This window comes from Gallus gallus, chromosome 2 (genome assembly GCF_016699485.2).
Source record: "Gallus gallus isolate bGalGal1 chromosome 2, bGalGal1.mat.broiler.GRCg7b, whole genome shotgun sequence".
NCBI lineage: Eukaryota > Metazoa > Chordata > Aves > Galliformes > Phasianidae > Gallus > Gallus gallus.
This window is the reverse complement of record NC_052533.1, coordinates 13,685,028-13,711,625: the sequence shown is the minus strand read 5'-3', so window position 1 is coordinate 13,711,625 and position 26,598 is coordinate 13,685,028. Positions and strand designations below refer to the sequence as shown.

Genomic DNA, 26,598 nt, shown 5'->3' with positions numbered 1-26,598 from the left:
TCACATATTCATAAATACACCCTTGCACAGTGAGATGTAATAATCAACTGGTTTTTAATGCTGTAAGTATTTGTTTTGAAGGAAGAAAGTTACAGTGAAGAAGTGACAGTTATTTATCTAAAAATTCTTCCTGGTTTCCATCCAAATTATCAATATACTCAATATCTTGACTCACAGGCTTTTTGCTGGAGCTCACTAGCTATGGATAGTTGCTCTCCCGTGAAGAAATCCCTAGATCTTCCCTTCTACCCAGCTTCGTGATAAAGCAATATTTTTCCATTTTCTTGGCCATGCCCATGACTACTACTCTCACTCTGATAATTTTATATTCACTTCCTCTGCTGCAACATCTATCCATAGCTCGTCACATCAGTCTTACATCCTTGCAGTTTTAACTAGTCAAACTCCTAGGCCACGGGTACCAGCTCCTTATCAAGCCTTGCCCTGTGACCAACTGCCTTGGGCAATGGCTTCTGCCATTTCTAGGAATCTCACTAAATGAAGTAGTTTAATTACTCCTCTCCTTAAGGCTGAACGATGGCTCTTTAGTATGACCATTGCTTAAACCAGTTCAATAATTGTCTGGAGACCATACAGTCACTTGAGAGCAGTCACTCATTTTTTCCAGCATAACAATATTATTATTTCCTGGCCTTGCCATATGGGCTGCATAGGAGTGGGATACATAGCCAATTAACTGAGACAAAGGCTTAACTTAAAGCAATAAGGATAGTGCATTTAGTGCACTTTGGAGCCATGGTTATCATTACTGAATTATAAATATTAATAACAGTTAAACACATTGTCAATGGTGCAGCTATTAAACATCTGCTACCTCTGTTACGTGGTGCTTTTTAGCTAAAGTGAAACCTCTGCTTTGTGGCATATGCAAGTACTTCAGTCTCTGTAATGGCATTTTGACCTCAGCGTGGGTAATATAGCACATATAATTTTCAGGGATGACTCTTTTTCCAGACTGCTGATAAGGATTGTTTTTACCAATGAATGTAGAAACAGAAGACAGGATCCACTGATGCTTGCACTGCAGACTGAGGGCTTCTGGTGTGAGGACTGTGCCTGCAGGATTTGGATGCAGAACTCCCTCAAATGTGCTCTGTGCCTTCTCCTCGCTGATACACTGCAGAAAATCATATCTGTGCCTCAGTATGGCCAACGAATAGGTTCTCCAAGAAAGCGATGTTTATCTGATAATTATCAAAGAACGTACATTGGAAGGTGCTCAGGTCTTCTCCCAAGGTCTGATTTCCTTGGTATCCACCAAGACGCCTTGAGAAAATGTTGTCAAACACAGATTATTCTGAGAGGCGTAATTTATTTTCAATAAAATCTTTTCCTCAGAAGTGAAGACCACAGATATGTTCTAATGTATAAGCACATAAATGAACAAGAAACCATGCATAAACCTTAGGAGGCCTTATGGAAAGAAAGAAACTTTACTCTGTCAGTCTTTATTTTTTTTGAATTTCATTTGGTGCTTTTGTTGCAGGTAAATGTACTTTGACAATATGCCAGAGAAAGAAAGAAAATAATTTCATCTGCCAGATCTTTTTCCTAGAATTACTTTGTTCCAAATCTATGGCCCAGTGGGGAAGAAGTGATTAGCTCCCAAGGTCATTTAGGCATAAAACTGCACTTCTGGTGAGAAAAAGCTGTCTCAGAAGAAACAACCAATGACACCATTATTCTCAAAGCAGGTGTAATCAGAATTTTGTAAAAGCAGAAAGAAATAAAGAAAAGAGGAAGAAAGGAGGTTGTAAAAAGCACAGCATGTTAATATCTTCATTCCTTCTAATTTTATAGGAGGCAAAGAATAAACTAAGCTCTAGTTCACAGGTAAGATATTATGTGAACAGGTATTGTGTTGTATTGGTTCCAAAACCAGAGAGAGCACTCAAGACAAAGAAGGTGCTCAGTCTATTCTGTTGATCAAGTAGAAGAAAGTTAAGAGTTGGCTTAGTCTAAAAGGAAGAAGCTACCTTATAGCAAATTCTTAAACTTAGCACATTAATTCTCAACAAGAAACGGTGAAAAGTCAGGAAATATTAGCTGGAAATGAAACAATTTTTAAATTATAGAATTATAGAGTATCTTGTTTTGGAAAGGACTCACAAGGATCATTGAGTCCAGCTCCTGGCTCCACACAGGACCACCCAAAAATCTAACCATATTTCTGAGAGCATTATCCAAACACTTCTTGCACTCCAGCAGCTCAGTGCCATGACCACTGCCCTAAGGAGTCTGTTCCAGTCCCAGACCACCTTCTCGACAAAGAACATTTTCCTAACACTCAACCTGAACATCCCCTGACTCAGCTTCATGCCATTTCCTTGGGCAATATGCAATGGAAACAGCTACTGTACTGACTAACAACTATCAAAATTAAAAAATATTATTAAGAAAATTAAGTGAGCATGAAATAAGGACTTAGAGAACGATTTGTCGCTTTGAATTTAAACACAGACTTTTTTGGGATTAATCTTTAGATCTCATTCTTCCTCTGTTTGACTGCAAGCATTATTTCTTTAGCATCTCTCTGAGGACTTTTGGAGGTAAAAATATTTATATATTTCTAATATTTTAGTTCTTGCTTCATATAAAAATCATAGGTGGTTTATTTCCATGCATATTAAACTACAAAAAAGAAGACCAGAATTCAATATACAATATTCATTCAGAGTGTAATTGAATCAATGGTATTAACCATACAGATGAACTTAACCACTATAGGATTATGGATAAAAGCGTATTTAGCAGAAGCAATAAAATGGCAGTTTAGCATATTAAAGGGCATCTAGCAATTTGGCATAAATAAAATAGAGACAAAAGTAGACCCCAAGTGGAAATTGTTAAATAAACTGTATAGTTAAACAAGACTATAATTGTGCAACAACACTATAGATTGCCGGTTTAGAAGATGCCACAGTGTAAATACCTGGTCTAAAACCAATGTTATGTACTTTGGAAAGCCACTGGAATGGTGTTAGGCAATTCTACAGGAAGGTGTTGGAGAGTGGTAACAGTGCATACTACCTATAACAGGGGTAAGTACCCCTATACTTCAATGGAGGTAGATGCCATGGGAATATTAGCTTAGATATGGAGTGCTTTTTAAGTATGTTTGATTGCTTCTTGCAGTTTAGGACATGAGAGAATAAGGACACTTATCCTGCATGAATCTTGTTATTGCAGTGAATCTGATACAAAAATAAATGTAGAGTGAAGAATTCTATCTCCAGTTTCTGAATCTATTCTTGATATCCAAGTAAACTACCACCATCCAACTTCCACTATGCTTCATAGTTCACATTAGATATTTCTCTGTAGATGCCAGCATCTGCAAGCCAAAACCAGAAGTGTTTTTTGGCTAGAAAATAAGGCCATAACTCTGGATGTACTGGGCTTGGTGAGTTTGTTGGCAGGTTGGAATGGTGAACTGATACCCTGATACACACCTGGGACTATTGGCATGCACTACAGGCTGCCCTTGCTTTGTCATGTGCTATAAATTCCTGTTCAATAGTTATCATATGGAAAGCTGACTGAAAAATAAAGTGTTACACTTTCTCTTTTAATGGGAAGCATTGCACGGTGATACTTGCTAAAGGATTTAGTGCTGCCTGAATTTGGTCTAAAACTAGCTTGGGGATAATCTGATAAAGTTAAATTCACTCAATTTATAAACATTTGCATGTTATTTATTCATATCGTTTACATGTGTTTGCCCTGATAACATGATTCTATGTGAAACAGCTGTCAGCAGCCACCAGATTCTGCTTGTTCACTGCTTTTTGCTGGAAGCCAAAAACAACTGCCCAGGCCCCATGAATACATTCAGTTCATTTATCCCAATTAGAAACTAATTTCAGGCAAGTGCCACTAACCAAGAACAATGTGAGACAGAACAAGAGAAATGATCTACAGCAGTGCAGTAAGAGAAGAAGGAAATAGCAAATGAATATTTAGAGATCTCGTGGCCTGGAAAGTGTCTTCTTTTTGCCAAGCTGTACATAATGTGTCTTTCTGCTACTGAGATTTCTACTATCTGTGCAGACACAGTAGGCTCAAATTTTTAATTGAGTTGGGGTTTTTGCCTATGTGTTTACAAAACTGATAAGGATCTTGCATGAAAATATTTCCTTTTTTCCAGCATCAGTGCTGTAGGAACAGCCCTCTCCACAACCTGCCAGGATGCTTACCTTCTGCACTTGGCCAACAAGTCTGAGTGCTAAAACAGCTAGAAATTTAAGCATGTTTCATTCATTACATAATGTTTCATTGCAGTTTAGCTTGAGATTTCAAGAAGGCTCTTCTTCACTTGATGGCTTCTGCTTATCTGCAAGTTAAAGCTGCTCTTTTCCCTTTTATTGATTTTTTAATACTGATCATAACTTTGAATACTTATGTGTCTTAACCTAACTTCTACCGTACACTGAAAAGCCCAAGATCCTAAAGGCACATATGCATACATGCAAGCAGAATGAATAACCAAGCACTAATTTGATAGCTACCATCACTTTTATCAATGTGCAAACTTCAGTGTCAGGTCAGCAGTGGTTCCACTTGGTTTTCCCTTGGCTTCATTTTTATTTGTTTACAAATTTGCTTGAAATGTTAACAGCCGCAATGTAGAATTATGGTACATCATGTGTAAACATATCAAAAGACTTCACATAATTTTAAAAATAACTACAAACAGCCGTTAATTTGTTCTAATTGAAATGCATAATCTTTTCAAGAACAGGGTGTCAACCATGTGTGTTGTAATGGAATTATTTGATACTTAATGCCTCATTGCACTACACGCTCCAGAGAATTTATTCAAGGTATGAATTAGGTGAACAGCACTTTTATTAATATTAAAATGTGTAGCAAAATGATACTGAAAATATGGTCCTAATTTGTATACTATTTGCCTTCATCTCTAAATGATACTGGATTTTTTGTAAGCCACTTCACTATAGGATAAACAGGAGATTCTAATCTAGAAAAGATGTGCAAATAAAATCAGTGTGAGTACAGATCTCATTTATCTTTAAATTAACAGAAATTATGATATGCCATGCTATGACTTCATGAACTGAGTAAATATAACCAAAGAATACTGAAATAAAGGAAGTAAAATTGCATATTTTTCAGAGTACAAACAATGATTTTGAAATGTTTTGCAGAACATCTTCTATAGTTCTGATTCCAAATGAAAAAAATCTAAATCTAAAAAGACCCCATTAAACATAGATTTCCAAACCTGGATTGTATCCAGTGCTCAGGTGCACAAATCCTACTAGAAACAGTACTTATCTTTCAGAGAAACAAACAAAATTTGAACAAGTTTCTGTTAGCCTTTCAATGTAGAAGTTGGAGACCAGTTCACTTATGGGAAGCAAAGTAGACTATCAACGAAGAGAGATTAAATTGCAATCATGGGACCTTCAATTCAGCATCCAACTTAACAAGGAGTTTGACTTTTGAATGCTGCAGACTAAGTAGATGTTGCAGATCATTGCACATGCTTTGTAAATGATACCTGTGATGCCTAGCAATTACTTTTGGAGCTTTGCAGGAAGACATCGTTATGTACAATAAAATTTAAGAGTTCTTGTTTGAAAATGACAGTATGAGCCAAATAGTTTTCAGCATATGAGACATGAATTTTGTCCATATGTGTTCTTCTGTTCCTTCCTCCTTTCCTTCAACAGCAGGACAAGGGGGAACGGTTTTAAGTTGAAAGAGGGAAGATTTAGGTTGGATGTTAGGGGGAAGTTCTTTACCAGGAGAGTGGTGAGGTGCTGGAATGGGCTGCCCAGAGAGGTTGTGGATGCCCCGTCCCTGGAGGTGTTCAAGGCCGGGTTGGATGAGGCCCTGGGCAACCTGATCTAGTAAATAGGGAGGTTGGTGGCCCTGCCCGGCAGGGGGTTTGGAGATTCATGATCCTTGAGGTCCCTTTCAACCCAGGCCATTCTGTGATTCTGTGATTCCTTCCTTTCTTCCTTCCTTTCTCATTCCCATCTTCTCTTCCTCACTTTTTCCTTTTTCCCATATTTTTCCTCTTTCTGAACATTTTTTTAATGGCAGAATGCCTCTCAGGCTTCTACGGTAAGACAACTGGAAAGAGAAGTTAAACACTTCTGTCATCTTAAGTATTCAACACTACATCAGTTTTATACAACATTCAATAAATTCATGCGTCTATTTTAAAACATACGCCATGTTTCGGAAATGAGTGCTGGGCAGATTAATAAGGGCCACAATCAGATTAGTTCCTTTAGATGATTTACATGATGTCTTTTTTGGGTTACATAACTCTTCATATATAATGAATCATGTATATTTTCAATGCAGTTATGTAGCTCACGTCTGATACAGGAATTACAGACAGTCTATGTTAAATATACTTTTCTTCTTATACATGACGATTATGGAAAAAATCTTCAGCCATGTCAGAATGAGACTGAAACAAAACATTTTAGTTTTACAATAACTATTCACTGTGAATGATACATTATTTACAGGTTTAGACTATGGAATATTAAGAAGAATATTTAATTATTTGCTTGACTGCTGTAGAAGCACTGTAAAAAGAGAGAAGTGGAAATGGATGCTACAATATGCAAAACTACATCATGATGTTATTCCCAGGGACAAGAATATGCATTGCATCTTACTAACAACCTTTCTTTATCCTCCTTCAAGTGTTCCCTGGTCATTGATTCCCGGTTCTGCAACTTGAGCCTTTTTGTTTTTCAATGTGATTGTCATTAAAAATAATAAAATACACTTTGATTTTCCTTGCTAAGATTTTAGAGAGGGAAGCTCATGTTCTATAGAATTACACTGATGTCTTCATTAATTACCTCTTGTTTACACACCAAAATCACACTGAAAAAACGTTTACTCTCCTTAAAGGATGTGTAGCATATGAACTGTAGTCTGTTGAGACACCACTGTCTTCTAAGTTCAATTTCAGATGCATTCTGACATGACTGAGCACAGTACTGCAAGCCTCTGCTCTTGTCACCATAAGCTTATGGATGTTTTTCAGTGAGATTTCTGTTAACCCTAAGGCTGTCAAACAACATTTAAGATGAAACAGCACCTGATCACCACTGATGATTTGCCTACTTATAAAGAAGGGAACATGCTAAGTAACGAACAATAACAAAAAGTAAAATAATTAATAACTACTTCATTCCCACACAGAAAAAAACAGATGTCAACCAATTGGTTCTTTACTGCTGTGTATACTTTTAATGTGATTTTTTTTTTCAGCCGCTATCCCCACTGGAACATCTTCTACTAACGTAAATCAGTGTCAGTGATTTAAATTTTGCTCAGGGCATTGTGTACAATTATGGTGTAGACATTAGTGAGGGGAAAATCATGGAATCATACAAATAAACAAGGAAAAATGTTTTACATGACTTATTAACCAGTTTAGTATAAACGAAACAGAAAATAATGACAGCCCCAGGATCCATCCAAAGTAGATTTTTGAGAAAATATTTCACCAGTTGCTTAGAACACGTTATTCTTTCATCCTATTTTCTGTGCTTCCAAATGAGGGAACCATAGATTCAGATTAAAAAGAAAAAGAAAAAAAAATCATACCACTTCAAGTAAAATATTGTATAAAAGAGAAATTCTATATCAGAGGGTCATGGTAAAGATAGTGATTAACAGAACAGAACATATGAATTAGAAGAAAAGCAAGACTTCTCTAAAAAAGGAATTGCTAAAGACAGGAAGCATGAAAAGCCTATTGCCATGGTGCCGGATGTGTTGTTGTTTCTTTCTGACCTCACCTTGTCCAGTCAAGATGACTAAAAGCTTTACTTTGCTATTTACTAGCTTTTAAGCATATGGTTTTTGACAGTCTTCATTATTCTTTAATAAGTTTCTTTTGTAGTAGAACTCACCCTTTAGAAACTCAGTTAAGAAATGGAATCGAATGCCTCATCTTGAGCAGACTCATTTTAATTCATTTAAATATGTAAAGACATTCTGTTTTGTTTTGTGGGTTTTTTTAAATACCCGTGGGCTTGTAGGCAGAGATGTATATAGCCTTATCTCCAAGTGAAAAGTCAGGTTTCAGTACTCTGCAAACTTTTCCTTGTTCAAATTAGGGCATCTCAATGCAAGAGCTCGTTAAAGTTTCATGCTATAAGGGATGGGTCTACCAGCAGGAAAATCTACTTCTGTTTTTCTCACTGCCAATTTTTAAAGCCTGCTTACTTTGTGGGTGGTGAGAATTGAGAGGAAGCAGGGTAGCCACCGGCATGGGATCAGAACTTCATCCTTGTGCACGAGTGGATGTGTGGGTGTGAGAGAAAAGCAGGCACGAAGGCTCTACCCTTCCCTCATGCATGCCAACAGCTCACCTCAGCACCTCGGGGTGCGTGGTTTAGGGCTGAACGTGCTGGGCCCATGTGTTTCCCAATCCTTCTCACAGGGCTGGGAAACTTGAAAGTCTTGTAAACATACTCCTGGGTCTGAAACAGGAGGGGAGAGAGGAGACAACACATACAGGTAAGATCTGTATAACCCCCAGGAGGGTTTTACGAAGCCCAGAGCAAATTCCACCAACACCGTGGCTGCAAGAGGGGACAGCAGGACCCCCAGGCCACCAGACCTTCAGCACTTGCTGGATAACATCTGCACAAGGGTCTGGAAGCCAAGCAGTGCCCAAAAGGACAGTGTTGCAGCCAACCCCGCACAGTGATCAGGCCTTTTCCCATGCGCACCTATTTGGAAAGAGCTGTCAAATTAAAATGAGTGCTTTTGTATATGTTGATGCTGATGGTTAGTGTAATAAAAGACAGCATTTATAATATCGGACGTGTGAAACCATGCAGGAGTCTGTTAGCAAATCCCAGTCAGTTGTCATGTGGGTATAATGATAAAAGAAGACAACAGAACATACAAACATTTGCAGGCCTGATCATTCATTGATACAGCCAAATGAATCCTCTGGGCACTGAGAGGAATCACAGCACTTTCACCCGTCACAAATCTGGGTTTTGCAGTTTTAACTACAGAAGACAGTGTAGACCTACCATAAAATCACAGAATGGCTTGGGCTGGAAGGGTCATAAAATCACCCGGTTCTGGCTCTCTGCCATGTCAGGGCAGCCCCACATCAGTTCAGGCTGCCCAGGGCCCCATCCAACCCGACCTTGACCACCTCCAGGGATGGGGCACCCACAGCTTCTCTGGGCAGCAGTGCCAGGGCCTCACCAGGCTCCAGGCTTACCTTCAGGCAGCACTTAGACATTCTTAAGGTCCTGCAGACATAACTGGGCTAGATTTCAAACAAGCTCAAGTACAACTTCTGACCAGAGGCCCCTCCTGGAGGTGTCCAATGGTGCTGCTGTTGCAGTATTTTGTACCTGCTGCCTTCAGCCAGGCCAGCCCAAAGGCACAAGGCATGCTTCTGGATAAGCTGTGGTACAGAAATGCCCAGAGGTACTCCTTCAGGTTCAGACACCTTGCTTTCACCTTGCCCATACGATACTGGAGACAAACACTAAATGTAGTGTGGAATGAATGATTTTACAGTGCAATGATTCCTGCTTGGGGCTTCTCCAAATTTGAAATGCATTTACTGCTTCAGTGAGAGAAGAAGTCCAACTCAGAATACTGTCTTTACTGTACAGTTTTCTTCTGCTTGCCAAAGCAGGACCAAATAGGAATATCTGAGAGTAAAACCTGTCTTCTGGTTGCTATTGCACACTCTATAACTGCACAGAGTCATTACTTTCCCGCTATTTTCTCTCTAATTGGTTTTCTCAAGACGAAGTTTGTCTCTGAAAATATTGATACAGGAGAGGTGGGAGGACAGTGGAGAACCTGTTCAGAGTGCCCTTCTCCACAGCCTGCTCTGCTCACAGTCCAATGTTTTTCTCACCTCTTCCATCTCCCCTGACTTGGGCTGAGCAGCCCTGCACCTGCTACTGCAGGATACTGCTATCTATGGCTTTCCAACACTTCATATTCTGATGAATAGTTGGCTTCTTGTCATTTCAGAGAAAGGCCCCAACTGTTGCTGAATTTTCTTTCCAAGTCCAAAACAGAACAGAAGGAGCCTTTATTTACCTTAATGGGTTCTGAAGATTAACGCGGCAAACAGCCTGAGGTGCCTGGTCTCCTCTTGCTGATTTCTGCCTTTGGTTTCATGACTTCTGGCACATAAAGGAGAATTTCTGCCCAAGGTGCTCAGATCTGTAAAGCATGATGTTCTTGGCTAACTGCAGTGCCTGCATATTAAGAGATGCCATGGAATAACAAACTGTCCCATGTCTTATGTTGATATAATTTACAAACTCTCTCAATGGGGTCCCATAGTGATAGAGTAAAATGAACAGACTTAAAAGCATCAAAGTGATCTGTTGCAATAAACATAGAAATTATCCTGAAATTAAAAAAGAAAAGAAAAGAAAAGAAAAAAGAAAAGAAAAGAAAAGAAAAGAAAAGAAAAGAAAAGAAAAGAAAAGAAAAGAAAAGAAAAGAAAAGAAAAGAAAAGAAAAGAAAAGAAAAGAAAAGAAAAGAAAAGAAAAGAAAAGAAAAGAAAAGAAGAGAAGAGAAAAGAAAGGAAAAGAAAGGAAAAGAAAAGAAAGGAAAAGAAAAGAAAAGAAAAGAAAAGAAAACCAACAAAACTCTGCCTCTTTCAAACAGAGACCACAGCTTAATTACTGTAAGCTCATTTTTTTATTTTTTCTGGTGAACTTGCAGGTTACTGTGCTAATACTACACAACATTCCTTTAGGGCTTAAGCGCAAACATTTTAAAAGCTGATAACCATTTTTTTTTTCCCACCAGAAGAGCTTACATCCTTCTACAATGTGTTCAGGGATCACATTTCACAAATTCATTTTCCAAGACAAGTAAAATCAGATGTCCTAACACCACAAACTTAATGAGTGAACTTTTGCCTCGCTGAGGCCCAGAAGTTAAGAAGAAATGAAGACTTTAAACTAAAGGCCAACATTTGCTTGAACATGTAAATGTAATTGTTCAGACTGTAAATTAAATTCAATTAAGTTCAGAGAGTAGTGTCTGAAGCCTTTTGTTGGTTATACTTCTGAGTTTTAACTCATTGCATTCAAATACTACTTTTAAGAAAAAGAATCTGCCATTTAACTGTCCATTACACATGCTGGTTATCTTTATTTCTTACCATTGAAGTACAACAAAAACGTGGAGACCTGTCTCCAAGTTATTCAGTAGGAAAAGGAAGGAAGAGAAGAGAGCATCAAGGATCTGTCTATCAACCATGGCAAAAGGATGTGAGCCACCGAAAGCCAAGTCTACTTACTTAGGGTGCAGAAGCCTATAGCTGTACATCCACAGATATCCATATTCATCCCTGGGGTGACCGCTGTCGGTTACTTGTGATGCCGTCCACCTTGACAGACACCCTGGGTCTGACTGCTGTCTCTCTGTGTACACCCCTTCTCAAAAGAGAAAGGTCATTTCAAACACATCAAAACAAAACAAAAAAACCCTAAATCTCTCAGCAACTTAAGTTCAAATTAGTGTTCCATTTTTTCAGAGCTGCTAGGCTCGCCTGAACTTGAAGGCCTTAACTGTGTATTGTTTGTCCTCAAAATATGAAGGAAACTATGTTAGGGAACAGGGAAATGAGAGGGAGAACCAGGGTCAAGCTGAAACTCAGATACAGGGGAAGAAAGTCCATGACACACCTAACTGAAGCACATGCAGTCAGAACAGTTTGAGAAAGGAACGAGGGAGTCAGGAAGAAAGTATGACTTGAGAGCCCACAAGTTCCCTGATTTGGGGAGTAAACAGCATAAAGAGGAAGGAACTGATGCTGTATCAACAGCCTGGCATGAAAGAGCAGAGAGGAGACATCACAGAGAAGCGGGGAAATGAAAATCAACAGGAGGCTGACATGTCAGGAGAGAGACTGGGAAGGCTGCAGCCTCTGGAGACTACGCCAAGAACATGGCTTACAGAAGCTACAAAATGTGCATCTGAGTGTTTTTACAGAGGGACTAGCTAGTGTTGGCGTAAGACAGCAAGTGTTAGCACTGGGAGACAGAAGTGCTCAGTGTGTGACAGTGACGAAGTCCCACGCAGCCCTGCGAAAGTATGTCTGAGCTGCATAAAACCGAGGAGCTCACTCTGAGCTTCCCAGCCAAACCTCAGAAGCAGTCTGTGCACGTTAGCGCTGCTCAGATTAATTTAACTGGGCTAATACTCCTAATTTGTTACAGGTATCTGGAATGTGCACTTTGCAGGGTTAAGCAGACTCAGTGTATCTTTGTCAGAAAGAGTCACTGCAGAGACATTGGAACAACAGGTCACTGCCTTCCAAACCCACTCAAACCCTTCATTTTCCTGCTGCATGTCCTTGGTCAGTGATTTTGAACACCAGAGCAATAGGCACTGAGCAGGGTCTGCCAACAAGCCTATGCTGCTGAATAACTGCCCCCTCTCAACTGCTGCCAAAGCTAACAGCCATAGCCATGTTCATACCAGGTGGTCTCTCTTTAAGAAAATGCTCTTTCACTTTCCTTCTCTTTTTAAAAATAAAAATAAAAAAACAAAAACATTTTGTTGTAAAACAGAAAATGTCACCCAAATGCACACTGAATATTTCTAGTGGACAAAAAGTGCTGCTCACACGATTTTCTTGTGCTGTGTTTTCATACTGCTCTGAACTTTCTTCTGGGTTTGTACTCCTGCCAGCATTCTAGCATAGCAACTTGCTTTCTTCTTGACATTCAGCAAGTGGTTTTGCCTCCTGAAAGGCTCAGGCTGCAGCCCAGGGAGAATTTTATATTATGAAAGAATGGAAAGTCAGTTACATCAGGAGCAGCAAAACCTACACACCTTCTTTCCCTGACCGCAGACTAACCCAACGTGCTGTCTGCACGGCCCGGGTACTATGATGCTATGATTGTGATCATGTGGTACCCAGCTCTTCCAGACAGGAGGAAACATATCTTATTCTATGGAGCAGAGGCTATTCGGGGCTCCTGTGGGGTTGCTGTTACTTGCACAGTTTTAACATGCTCATGTTTATGTGACTGGCTTTGCACACATTTTAAAGTAGAAGCACACAGGTAGGAGCCTGCTAGATCCCTGCAAAAGTGGGAAGCCAGACAGGGACATCTTCTCCTCAGCCCTCCAGCCTGCCTAATCCTGGCTGCGATCTTTCCAAATCACCATCGCATGATGGGGAGGCAACATTTTCCCAGGGGAACAGGGAAGTTTGGGACAGGCCATGACCTAGGTAAATGATCACAGAATCATAGAATCATAGATGGTTTGGGTTGGAAGGGACCTTTAAGATCATCTAGTTCCAATCCCCCTGCTATAGGCAGAGACACCTCCCTCTATACCAGGTTGCTCACAGCCCCATCCAGCCTGGCATTGAACACTTCTAGGGAGGAGGCATTCACAACCTCGCTGGGCAACCTGTTCCAGTGTCTCACCACCCTCACAGTAAAGAATTTATTCCTAATATCTAGTCTAAATCTGCCCTTTTCCAGTTTAAAACCACTTCCCCTCGTCCTGTCGCTATCTGCCCTGCTTTCCTTTAGGCTCCCTTCAGCTACTAGAAGGCCACTATAAGGTCTCCTTGGGGACTTCTCCAGGCTGAAAAGCCCCAGGGAGAGGTATCTTAGGGGAGGTACTCCAGTGCTCTGATAATCTTCGTGGCCTTCCTCTGGAACTTCTCCAACAACTCCATGTCCTTCTTACGTTGCTCCAGAACTGGATGCAATACTACAGGTAACGTTAGCTAGGGGTGATCCTATCTAACCAAGTCAGTTGAACAGTCCTGATTTGCACCAGGTCAGCAAGAGTCAAATCCCACTGAAGTAAAGAGAAAGCTTTCCATTGGCATTTGTGAACATGGGATCAAGCCGTAAGGTTAGAGATAGGCACAAAACAAAACAAAACAACAACAACAAAAAAACACACCAAACCAAACCAATCCAAACATGAATAGGAAATCTTGATGATTATAACAGAGACAACCTCAAGGCACCCTGAGTGAGTTTTTTAGTGAGTTTTTTAGGGAGGTTTCACTAAAGTTGCAGTCCAGTGGTTGGCTTTCATGCTCTCCCTTCCTCAGTGAAGCTACTTTACATCAGTGTGAAAATCTGTCACACACTCTCTGCTCAGGAAGGTTTAAGTCTAGAGTGCTTTTAGCTTTGGGCACAGATTACATCAAATGCCATGTGCAAAGAAACTTTCTTTTGTTTTATCAGCATGCAGACTGAGAAAGGTATCCTCGTAACATAGATAAGCTGGACAAAGTTGAGACCACTGTTCCTGAGCCAGAAAGACACATTCCTCTTCCCACAGCTGACTTCCTGTCTCCTAGGCTCAATGTGATATCCCTGGCAAGGAGGAGCAGAGCTCCTCCACTGCATGTTGTTCATTCAGCTTTCACTGCCTCGTGGCTTTAGGTAGCTTATTATTCTGCCTCTAGCTGTAATTATCAGCTAGTGACAAGTTAGTGATGGCTTTACACTGGCACTTGTTGGAGATGAGATGTTAATTTATGGGGATTTTTAAAATTTATATATATTGTTTAAATTGAAGCCACTTGTTGCTAGGCAGCAGGCATTATGAATTAGTAAAATAAGCAATAAGAAATGCAATAATAATAACAAATACTGACTTAAACAACAACAACAATGCTGTACATCAGCAAAAACAATGAAGAGAGGCAAAAGGACATCATTTCCATGTGGATTTCTGTGGATCAAAACTCACACTCATCACCGCAGCTAGGAAACCTGCCCCAGAAGCCTCAGGTCTTGCACATGTGAACCCACTAGCCCAGACCAAAGCCTAAAAACACCTTCGGTTTGTCACAGCAATGGAAAATTTACCTTGGAGTGTTCAAGCCTACGTTTTTTATGAGACAAGACACCTGCATTTCAGCGCACTGCCTCCATCTTTCCTGTGCTTTCAAATACACAGCCAGATCACTGGCACAGAGAGAGTAGTTTCAGGTGTATGTCTTGAGTCTTACTTTTCCAAACTGACATTCACAGCTGTGGGCAGGTAGATGAAAGGCTGAAAGGATAGAAAGTCCAGGCTTCCACTTTTCTGGTGCATCTATTTCTACCTAATTTCCAATACTTTCTTGCCCACACTTCTCTGTCTACATAAAAAAACTAACATTAACATTGTTTAAATAAATAAAATAAAACAAGCATCCATCTTAGTAGTTTGTGACTTCCCTTGTGTTCATTCACTGTATAAGAGCAAAATTGCTAGCTTTGCCCAAGATCTGTGGCGATAATTCTCAAGAAGGGCAGGACCTTCCATTATGAATGGAAAGATGGCTTTAACTTTAAAACAACAACAACAAACAAACAAACAAACAAAAACAATACCTTATTTTCAATCATCAAAATGTTGTGCCAATTGCAAAATCAATCCCTTTCTTATTTAAAGTGCTTACATTCACTGTAAAATCCTCTGACATTGAGTCCCCATTATGAAAGAGCTGGACTATGTTCTCAGGAAGCCAGTGACTTGCACAATAATCACACATTTTGTATAATAGATTACAGTCTGAGTTTTCAGTTCTGGAATTTTTTTTGGAGAGTAGCTGACTTGTATCTTGGATCACTCACAGGAAGACTCAGAGTGTGGGCAGTTATATACAAGAAAAATTGGACCTAAGACGTAATTAAGATGTCCCTAGACCAGAACAGAAAGTCATTAAATGCTGCTTGGCTAAGTCTGTAGTAACAATAATAATAATAATCAAAAAACAACAACAGATTCTGCAGACAGAAAGAGACAGCCTGACCCAATTTATTCCAGTCAGACATGCATAGTGATGAAAAAAATGGTCGAGAGAAAAATAAAATGTCAGGAATTTGGTTTGCACCAGAATTTTGGTTTGTTGTTATCTCTACTGAAAGTGACTGCTCTATTTAGTTTTGAATAATTGCTCTGCAAGTTGGATTAAATTTTCTCCTCTCCCTTGGTTTAACACTGTAGCAGAGACAGTGTATATAATACAATGGCATAACACATGCCTTTTAGGAAAAAAACTGACAACATGAGATTCCCACAGGTGCTATGCTCAAAATGCGTTAGCATAATGATGTCAGGGAGAGATCTTTGCTCTTAGGGAAACTGTTTATATCTGTCCTGGTCTTATATACAGGCTGTTGCCAACACTACGGAAATGAAGAAAAAAGAAACCAACAAACTAAGACACAGTGAAATTCTGTTAGCGACTGAGCAAAAGCAGTGTATGAAAATGAGAGGTGAAATTCCTTCCACTGAAATAGCTGCATTTTTACTTGTAAAACACAAGAAAGGAAGCATTGGAAAATGCAGATGGAAATTATAGGCCAGTGTGATATTAGTATGGGACACTTCAAGGCCTAATTCAAAGCCTTCTGAAGCCAGTGTTATGTCTTAAAGGTCTAACAGTAATAAAAATAATAATGGTTGTTCTTCATAATTAAGGATGATTGTGAAGCACTTAGGGTAATGTAGCTATTTACTTTCACCACCCATGTATTTGCTTGTGTGAGAATACATTCAACTGTGATGAACAGCTATGGTTGTACGTTTGTTTTTGATGACTGGAAAGTGCTAATTGATTCTCCTTGAGCTTTCTTCCTTGAGGCTATCTTGGCCTGCATTTCATTATGTGTTTTGCCTCATAGGCTGTTGTATCATCAAAAATCTGAAGCTTGTTCTAAAGACATTTTCCCCAGTTTTTTGATAAAGATCTTGGAGGCTTTAAGGGATGATTTCAGCAAGCACTTCAAACTGGATTTTAGCTGTTTTCTTGCCACGGGCAAGCAAGGTCCCCTCCAAGAATCAAGAGCATCTGTGCTGTCCTCCAATACAGCTATGAACTAATAGGACCTTACCAAGAGACCTACTGCACCTGCAGCTGTTCGCAGGGCAGAACACCAGGTCTCTCATCTGACTTTGTTTGGATCTCACATAGGCAGAACCATACTATTCTCAATACAGCATCTATGCAAACCACAGGACCCACTGAGAAGGATGGGCATTGCAACAGCCTTATGCATGCCAACCTTTTTGACTGGGGACACTCTGCTATGAAGAAGTTACATGCTAAACATGAGAGCAGATCTAGAGCATAGAAAGAACTGTAGTTTGTCCAGAACAAAGAACTAGGATGAAGGTATCCTGAAAAAAGGACTGGTTTTGTTTTTCCACTTGGGCAAATCATACTGCCGTTTTCTCTGTAGACTTGCATGAACCTTAGCATTCATAAGAGGTCACTGGAGGGAGAGAAAGATTAATAGATCACTTGTAGATTAACAGTGTTTGTCCCATTTTAAAATATTGAATCCCCAGAATCCATCTGGAAAAGACATCCTGATCAGCTGGGATCCTCATCTTTCCCAGCTACTTCTTAGTAGCTGGAGAAAGAGAGGGAGCGTTCTTCTGCAATCAGTGATCTAGAGGGGTACACCCCCTTTAATTCCCAGCTGAATTTCCAACAGCAAAATCAAGTTTACAATGAAGAATGACAAAGGTTTGCTCTGGCTCCAAGATTCAAGGAAAATTTTGATTCCACAGTTTATTTACTGAAGACTTCCCACCATATCCAGGTAAGATGCAAGGTATTAAGGAAGCAGCCTGTCCTGCTTTCACCTCTTTAACAGATCAGCTGATTCCTTAAGCTGCTGCTCTGAACAGGGAATAGATATGGACTTGGGCGATTGTGAAATAACTGATTGTTTTCTTGTTAATTTTTTCTTTGTAATTAACTCAGGTTTGACGAAAAAAATAAAAAAAGTCTTGGTATTTAAAGCATGTAAACTTCTTAAATGTGACTTAATTAAACAAGAAGAAGCTATGGAAACAAATTAATAATAATAATAAAACCCCACTGAGCCGAGGCTTTACTCCTTTTTTTTGAGGAGTGTGTGGCTTTTGCAACTGAGGTGGAAAGCCCTGAGAAAAGGTACCTGGGAGCATGGAAGTTGTGATCCAAGCATAGGCACTGTGGTGCCACAAAGCCTCCATTCTAATTCCTTTCATCTTTAGCAGGTGCCTGTAACATCTGCCACAAAAGAAGACTTGATAAAGTAGCCTTATATCTTAATCCAAAGTATAATATATTCATAAACAATTTCCATCCTTCCTTCTTCTTCTGCCTTTTGAAACAGAATAATATACTACTAAAAATAGGATTTCTGCTTTCCAGCCGAGTACATTAATAGTGAAAAAATAAATAGTCCCTTTCATTACCAAAGCCTCACAGGAATGCAAACAGAGAAGGAGAAAACATAAAACCTATTTCTAAGGTGTTCTGGAGTAATGGATCAGCGTTTGATCTTCAGATATACATCAGAAAATCCAGACTTTGATGCACAAAAGCACTTAAGTACTTGCATAACTTTGAGCATATGAGTAGCCTCTTCACTTGAGATTAGCTTGTGGTTAGGTGCTTTTCTGGACTGTGGCTTTTAAAATGAGTGTAAAGATTAGTTGTGTGTTTTGTACTGTGGGATGGAGAAGAAGGAAGGAAGGAAGGAAGGAAGGAAGGAAGGAAGGAAGGAAGGAAGGAAGGAAGGAAGGAAGGAAGGAAGGAAGGAAGGAAGGAAAGGGGAGAGGGAGGGAGGGAGGAAAGAGGGAGAAAGGAAGGAAAGAAGGAAGGAAACCTGGCTTAGGTTAAAAAACAACAAACTCAAATTGAACATTCAAGGAGATAAATATCCAGTGCTTCTGCTTGAGAACAAAGAGAAATAAGGATGTACAGTACATTGAAGAAACAAACAACTCTTGGCTGAATATTTTAATCACCACACTGAAGAATTGAGGAAATTTATACATTTTAGGGAAAAGGAGGATGCTCTCTGAGAACTCATAGCTCCAGGACGACGTGGGATCAGTTTTAATTACATATCTTTTGGCTTGCTCTGCTTATTCAGTCTCCCTGTTGGAAATCTTATAGAATTCAGATGAGATGATTATATAAGATGCAGCTCTCTGTTTTGGACAAAACAAGGAGAACTCATTCAAATAGATGGTCTGCGTTCATTATTTTTTTAATTGAATAAGTTTGAGATGCTCAACTCATATGATCAGCTTATGCGTAACTCACATGAGCAGTGAATTGGCACACTGGAAGCAGAGATGGCTATGCACAAATTGCCCAAGGGTAGGAATACTGGAGTTTCATGTTATACGGTTAATTAGACAGGGCCAGGGGACATTCCCAGGCACTGGAGCTTGATTATTTATACTATGAAATTGTTAGGATGATAGCTGGCATATTTTTGGCAAAGACACAAGCACCCCCAGCTAACACACTGCCAAGTAATTCCCAGGAACAACACAGGGAAGGAGCCCTCCTCCGTAGGCAGTTTGTATTCAGCCACCCTGTTCTGGAGGATAAGTTAATTCAATAGTATGGATGCAGGCTGTTCTGTATCAGCTTGCCTCACTGCTAGCAAATGTTCCTGGGCATGCTTAATTTACTAATACAGATGTAGCCATAGGTCCTATTCATGAACACAGTTCATTCAGTTGACTTACTAGTCTATTAAAATCCAGATAAAGCTTGATGCATTGTAAGCAAAATAAATACTTGGAAATGCAGTAGAGGTGAAACCAGAGGGAGCATAGGAAAAAAGTGCATTTGCAAGAGGACCTGCTTAGAGCAAAAACTCTAGTAAAACTACATTGGCTGTAGATGTAAGGTCACTTGAGGAAACAAACTGAGAATTTGTTGAGCTGGCACAAGAAAACAATTAATGTTGGTGAGCCTTAGAATTAATGAAGTCTGATTTGTTACGATTTACGTTTCTCAGTTGATTGACTTCAGTATTTAAGGAGCTTCTGACTAAAGCTTATTTCTGTTTTAGATATATTTTCTGTACGGCCTCTCTACTGCCTGGATTCTCTGAAGTCTTACCACATGTGCATGCATAATGCATTTTTCCTTCAGTCAAGTGACTTAGAATATCTTTCTGTATGTTGCAAATTATTTTATTGAAGCTTTTAGGAACTTTGTTGCCTTTCAGACTTCTACCTCTTTGCCAGATTCAGTCAACAGGCTCAAAATTTAGAGGAGTGCAAGCTCAAGAGTTGGCCGCCGAAGCCTTGCTTCCATAGGAAACAGGACTGCAGATCTGTGGTGCGTTAGGATTCTGCTCATGCACTCAACATGGAAACAAAGAGCAAGAAAACTCAAGTGGGGAGTGAGTTAAAACTAGTATATGATACTGTAGCTAACAGTACTCATTAATACATGTTCGTTTTTTTTTTTAAGTTGAGACAATTAACTAATTTCAAAATACTATTTCCTCATTTTCTAATTCATTAATCTCTTGAAGAAGCACCCACTCTGTTCAAAATACCCCTCCAAATATACTGCTGAGCTCTTGAAAAGATTTATTTTCAGCAACAACCAGAAAAATAAAAAAAATATGGAAGAATAATAAAAAATGGATTAAAGTGAACAGAAATAATTTATCAAATGCAGACGCACAGGAATGGAAAAGGCTGACTACAAAAGATTTCTCAGAAAAAAAAATCAAGGAAAGAAAGGAATTAAGCACAACTGTTCTACACTAACAATACATTTGTGTATATTTGTCGGTGTTGCAGACAAGTTGCTTACCTGCCTGTTGGTACAACAAGGTATTACACAATATAAGGAAAATCACGAAGACAGCTGCACTGGAAAAATGCCTGTTTTTCAGGTCAGACACCTAACAGGGCTGAATTCCTCTTGTTTACACTGGCATAAATCAGGAATAGTTTAGTCTAATTTCAGTAATTCAAAACCTGAGGGAATAAGTAGAAAATCAACAGGTTGACTATTTGGGACTAACTTACAAGCTTGGGCGATGCTCCTGAGCAAGAAGTGCATAGGAGAACAACAGGCCTTAGATGTACCCCTTGGAGCAGACAGATCTGGTTGATAGACTGAGGTTGGATATTAGGAAAAATTTCTTCTTAGAGTTGGAGGTATTGGAACAGGCTGCCCAGGGAGGTGATGGAGTGACCATTCCTGGAGGTGTTCAAGAAAAGTTTAGATTAGTGGGGACGTGGTTAATGGGCAGGATGGGGATGGTCGATGGTTAGACTGGATGATCTTAGACGTCTTTTCCAACCTTAATGATTCTATGCTTCTGTGATCTTACTTACCCAGATCTCTCTAATAAAACCCTACATATGCTTTTCTAAAAACAGTTTCCTATTTCTGTATATTATTTTCTCATTCTTCTGCTTAATTTTTCCCAACATCAGGTTTACCATTTGTACTGAAAACAAGAATGATGTGCCTGTCAGAGCACTCTTGTCCCTTATTGTATTACACTAGAGAAGGAAACTGGTTACTGAAAGCTACTCTGGAAGCTATTGGAAGATCTTAAAATCAAACTTAGTCTTTATGCTTAGGATGTTAGACCCTTCAATAGCACTTCTCCCAGCTAACGCGTTAAAATCCTGGTTTCTGATAGAAGTGGAGGTGGGGCAAACCTGTCCATTTGTAGACACAGCTCACTTGAACTCTCTAGTCTCAGCCTCTTCCACTTTAATGGTGAATTAAAATAAAATTAACATGGCTATTTATGTTTATCTGGGCTTTTGATGAGATGAATCATGACACTATGTCTCAAGTACACTCAGATGAAGGCAGGAGTTTCACAAGCTGTCTTTGTTCCTCCAGGCCAAGGCCCATGTTGCTCTAACACTCCTGAGCCTACACCAAGGGTCTGTCCTTGGGCTTGTGCCCCGGAAGGAGATGGAGCAGCCATGCGGTCCCACCTTGGAGGCCTGTGCTGAGGCAGCAGTGTATTGGCCCTGTGTGTGCAGGATCACAGCACTTCTCGGACTGGAATATATCCCATGCTGTGGGACAGATCAGATCAAGCTTAAGATATTGTGGTCTCAGTGGTTCCTCCAATGTCATGTTCTCTTCTTTGTTTGCCTGACCCTTGGGCTGACCCTTGAGTGCTATCAGAGGGATGATGTCCTTGGGAGGACATGCCCTTGCTGCTCTCCTCACCTTGAGACTCAGAGTGGTGTCACCTGGGAGGCAGAGAGATAGAAATGGTGACAGAGAGAAGAAGGAGGGAAGTCTCATCAAGACTAAAATAAGAAGGATGAACTGGAAGGAAGGAGGAAGCCAAGGGGAAACAGATTGAGAGTTGCAGGAGTTCAGTGCCAGCAGATGTTCAAATCAGATGGGCTGAGGGAGCTCCATAGGGAAACAAGGGCTGGAAGGGAAATGCATAGGAGAACAGCAGGAACACAGAGGAAACTGCTGCCAGGTTAAAAAAGAGAGCAGGTTGTGCTGACAGGCTCCTCTTAAGCCACTTTTTTCCCATTCAGTCAGTTTGATTTGTTTATTACACCCCTGAATTTTTCAAGCCATTCTGCTCTGAAATATAGAGCAGAGAAAAAGAGCAAGCTTGTAATAGACACGCATTTCTGACCCTCAGGTCAGTTTATATGCAGGTAAAAGCAGTTACACTTGTGCATCTATCATCTTACAGGCATTTTATTATTTGTGAGTAGATATCCAGCATATCATAGGGAAAATACCAGGGAGTCCTTAACCATGGCAAAGCACAAACTGAAGATTCAGTCCAGCCAGAGCCTTCAGTAACTCCTGAATTTCAGCCTATCTATCTGTATAACAGTAAGAGCAGATGAAAGGAACTTAGTTTCTTCCTGAAACTTCAAGGCTGGTGCAATGCATATTTAGGGATAGGAAGTGTACTTCCTTGTCTTTGTCTCACTGACAAATGTGCAGACTGTGCAAGGCCCGCATTCACAGATTTTCTTCTCCCTCACATTGCAGAAGGCTGGAAACCTCCTCTGCCTGCAGGTTTTTCTTTCATTAAATTCCATCTGGTTTTGTGTGATAATGGGTTGAATAGCCCATTTTCCATGAACAAACCAGATATGAGTGAAGAACGCTGTGGAAACCAAAGATTTTAGAAGAACAAATACAAATTGTTTTTCTTCTTGTCTTCAACTACAAATCTGTAAACAGTATTCTAAACTAAAATTCATTAACTATCTGGATGTATTTATTCATCTTTCTCTAAGTTATACATTACACAACTCTGTTGTTACCAAGAACATTGGGTCAAATTCAGCATCACCTTTAAATCCTCTCCAGATTAAAAAGAGAGACAGAGAAATGTATACTCTTTCTTTCTCTCTTCTGGGCTCATCCTTATTCTTGGGTCTTAAAATGGAACAAATTCTCCAATTTTTGATACCTAGCACAACTTGGATCACACTGTCCTTTCATGTTACAAAAGGGCTTTAGGCACAGAACTTCCTATATTAGTTATGTTAACTATATTTTACAGGCTGAGAAAAATGAGACAAGAGAGGACATTTAAGATGACAAAACCAGTTTAAAAAAAAAAAAGATGTATTTTATTTGAAAATAAAATATAATTATTTTTTCCATTAGTGACATAGTGAGCCCATCCTAGTAAAAGAGGTAGTGTGGAATTTATATCGTCCCTGTGGCAGCAGGGATGTTCCAGACAATATTGAATCACTTTCAAATTCTGCCTGAAGAATGGAAACAGTGAGAAAGACCTGAGATCAAAGCAAGTTATGCTATTCAGACCCCCAAAATGTACATGTTCTTAAAAGCACGCCTAAAGCTGACATTTCTCTTGAGCTCTTTTCATTTACAAAGCAGATAGAACCCAGGCAGATACTAATGTTTGCAACACTACAGGGAAATCATGATCAACTGCATCTTCCATAAGGAGTTTCTCTAATAAATTAGCCATAAACATATTTTCATTCCTCAGCACTCCATATCTCTTGTGCCCATGACATGAATCTCAGATTCCACCATTTTCATGATTTAAATGAGTGCTCACATGGCATTTCACATTCTGGAAGTGGTATCAATAACAAGTGAGCCAAATTTACTGCTTCCTAATTGAAAATCAAACTCTGCTGAACTCTAGGAGTCTCCAAACAAGGCATCTTTTTCTTAATTCTCATTATGGAACAAAAGAAAAAACAAAGATGTTCCATCAAAGGAGAACAAAATGTTAGACAGTGTCATTCTTGTAGATAAGACAATCAAGAGGACTGTCTTTGCCACAAATTCTTTAAATGCCCTTGAAAAAGGCCACAAGTGTGTCTGAGCCTATGCCTTTCATTGCTAAAGTGAGAATGCTATTATTTTACTTCTTCCATTCTTTACTTTTCTGGCCTACTTTGAATATAAATAACGAAGAAGTAAGAGCTGCCTATGGAATCAAATACATCAAACACAGTACCTTCCCTCTGGCAGTGACTAAGCGCTGATCTTCAGAAGACTGTGAAAGATACTCCAGGGAAAGGAGCAGTAGCATAATCCACCCTAATGAAAGATTCACTCTAATCCCTAGAAATTAGAGATTGACCTAAACCATGAAGCATGAAGTTCCTATCCAGACAAATTTATTTCACATATTACAAGCTGTTATCGTTATTCATATCCGTACCAAATCCCCTTCTAAATGCTGCTAAATAATGTGGGAACGTATTTCGCTGAATGATTCTTAATGTCTGTTTGAATTAAATCTGTGCTATGGGGTATAATTGTGGCTGGGGCTTTTGGTTGTTCCTATAAACGGTGGTAGGGAAGCAAATAGGCAGAGGAGGAGGCAAAGATGGGTGCTTCTTATAGCTTTTAACTTCCTTTCCTTTGTATTTTGGCAAGTATTTATGCATGAAAGAAAATGTTGAGTTGTGCATTTTGCAGCAGAGTTCATTGCTAAACTATATCAAACAAATGAGTCTGCTCTTTTGTATCCTCTTTCTAATTTGAGACGTCTCTGAGGCAGCTTTGCTTTCATAAAAACAGGAAGTTTGGGGATTCCTTTCCTCCAGATTTATTATTTTTTCACTTAATAAAGCAACCTAGATGAAGCAAACGACACTGATATCTCCCTATGTGACTTTGCACTGCATTCATTTGGCTTGGGAGAATGCAAAGGGGCAGTACCAGGACCCCAAACTGCTTGCCCTGAACGTGGAACTGCAGCTTGAGTGTATTTCTGTGTACAGATCCCAGGTGGGAAGAGTAGATCACACCTTTTCCTTCCCTCAGGCGGGGTTAAGCAAATCGAAGCTTCATTTTCTTTCAAGCATTGAGCCTTTTCAAACAGCAGCGTGTATGTGTCAGCTCTGTTTGTCCTTTTTTTGCCTCTTGCCCAGGCACCAGGAGCAGTTTTCCCCGCTACTGAAGGCTGCATCGGATGCTGGGGCCCCGTGGGAGAAGAGGGATGCACCCTTCACCAGCACACGCAGAGATGAGGAAAAGCAATTTCAGTTCACAGCATCAGGCTTACAAAATAAATCACTCTGCACCACCCTAGATAATTTGCAGGGTATTAAATTGAATCCTTTTAAAAGGAGAAGCTTGCATCCAAGAAAAGGGCAGCAAAGTGAGGCTCTGGACTGAGGGAATTGCCAGTCTTACTTACCAGTACCACAGGGCAGAGATAAATAGTAAAAAAAATCAGTAATCAAAATAAGGACTGTGTGAAAGCACCACTGACAGAGGGATTCTGTCCCACTGAGCGTTCATGAAGGTGGGAATTTATTCCTCATTACATCTGCAAGATGACTGAAGGAGCAGCAGCACGGTTGGTGGTGCAGCTCCCAGTTCAGCCCAGCTGTGCCTCTCGTGCCACACAAAGCAGACAGGGTCTGGCTGTGGCTCTGTGCATTTCTGTGGTGGTACCGACAGGAACATCACTATGCAGGAAGAAAATGCATGTCTGCTGGGACTCATTGCTGCAAGCCATGGGCAGGGAGGGGTGGAGGGGAGAAGGTGGTGTCCCGGGAAGGATAGCTGGTGGCTTTATGAAGTGATACTGCATTAATATGCTTCATGAAATAAGTGATGTACTTACACAGTTGAGCATGGGAAAAGAGGAGAGAGAAGATGAGATATTTCAGGGTGATGGAATTGGCTGAGGAGGGGAGGTGCCTCTGGGTAGCAAGAGCATGTTGATCCGTTGGGTTCCTGCATAGCCTGCTGCCACTGCAATATATGTAAGACAACTGGAGGTGGCTTTGAGCTGTGCTGCAGTGTGCAGAGCAAGTACCCTGTGTTAGCCCTCCAGGAGTTGGCTCATCCTTGCCTACATGGGCCTTTGTGACTGCTTGTAGAAACACCCTTGTGCCACACGGTGCAATTGCCTCCATCCGGAGCCTGGCGAGGTTACAGGTAACGTGGAGCCAAGAATGGAAAGCCTTTCCAGAATTTAAGTATCTCAAAAATAGCTTTTTCTTTTTGGCTTGGTTTACTGAAAAACGTAAACAATTCTTATAATTTGTTCAAAATTCTTCACGCTACTAGAAAGACAAATTTTTATTTTGTATCTATACATGTTCTGATATAATCCACAATCCAAACATTTAAAAGAAACAGTAGTGTTAAAATAAGTTACTGAAATATTTTACATTTCCTTAAATATAATTGTAATGCAACTGACATAATTCTGCAGCAGGTGAAGATACGAATGTTTCTGTTGAAGAGTGCTCACCAAATTGTGGCTCTGTTTTAGTACTGTGTAGGAAAATCTCAAAGGACAGGGTTG

General features: G+C 39.9%; 1 long non-coding RNA gene across 2 annotated transcripts; it reads right to left on the bottom strand.

Annotated features, from left to right (window-relative positions):
• Nucleotides 1-5,997: 5,997 nt before the first annotated feature.
• On the bottom strand, nucleotides 5,998-11,599 carry LOC121109641. Of its 2 annotated transcripts, none has more exons than XR_005857634.2 (3): nucleotides 11,331-11,599; nucleotides 10,111-10,271; nucleotides 5,998-6,123 (listed from the first exon to the last, which is right to left on the bottom strand). It is a non-coding gene; the product is annotated as an uncharacterized LOC121109641 (long non-coding RNA). The 2 variants fall into 2 exon arrangements; XR_005857633.2 differs by lacking the exon at nucleotides 5,998-6,123 and adding an exon at nucleotides 8,394-8,507.
• Nucleotides 11,600-26,598: the final 14,999 nt, after the last annotated feature.